General features: G+C 28.6%; 1 protein-coding gene across 1 annotated transcript in view; it reads left to right on the forward strand.

Moving 5' to 3' along the window:
* The window catches only part of CUNH19orf33 (chromosome unknown C19orf33 homolog), an 11670-nt gene that overhangs the window by 385 nt on the left and 10792 nt on the right, over positions 1-493 (forward strand). The window lies entirely within an intron of this gene.

The raw sequence follows: 493 nt of genomic DNA on the forward strand, positions 1-493 counted from the left end.
TTTAACTAAAGAGAAGTCTTTAAAAATATAAAAAAAAAAAAAAAAAAATTCCAGCCTGACGTATTTTGGTTTCTTCTCCATTGATGCTGCTGCCCCCTCAGCCATTTTCTCTTCTTCCTCTTTTTCTATTTCTCTCCCTTTTCATTGCTTTTCCTTTGTTTTTTTTTCTCTTTCTCTCTTCTTCTATGCTGCACCTTCTCTCTTCTCCTTTTTTTTTCTTTATTCTATTTCTTTATGTTTCTCTCTTTCCTCCTTATTTAAGGGTTGCTTTGCACACCATTTGTTATATAAGGGATGAATATAAATATAAAGTGTGTGCCTATGATATACTGATGTCTCCTATGAGGGACCATGCTCTTTGTTTTCCTATCTGTCGTTTAAAAATGTAAATAAAAATGATTGTATGTATGTATATATGTATATATGTGTATATAAATATATATGTGTATATATATATAAATATATATGTGTGTATATATATATATATACACAA

Source organism: Nanorana parkeri, unplaced genomic scaffold (assembly GCF_000935625.1).
Source record: "Nanorana parkeri isolate BGI_ZX_2015 unplaced genomic scaffold, ASM93562v1 scaffold620, whole genome shotgun sequence".
Lineage (NCBI taxonomy): Eukaryota > Metazoa > Chordata > Amphibia > Anura > Dicroglossidae > Nanorana > Nanorana parkeri.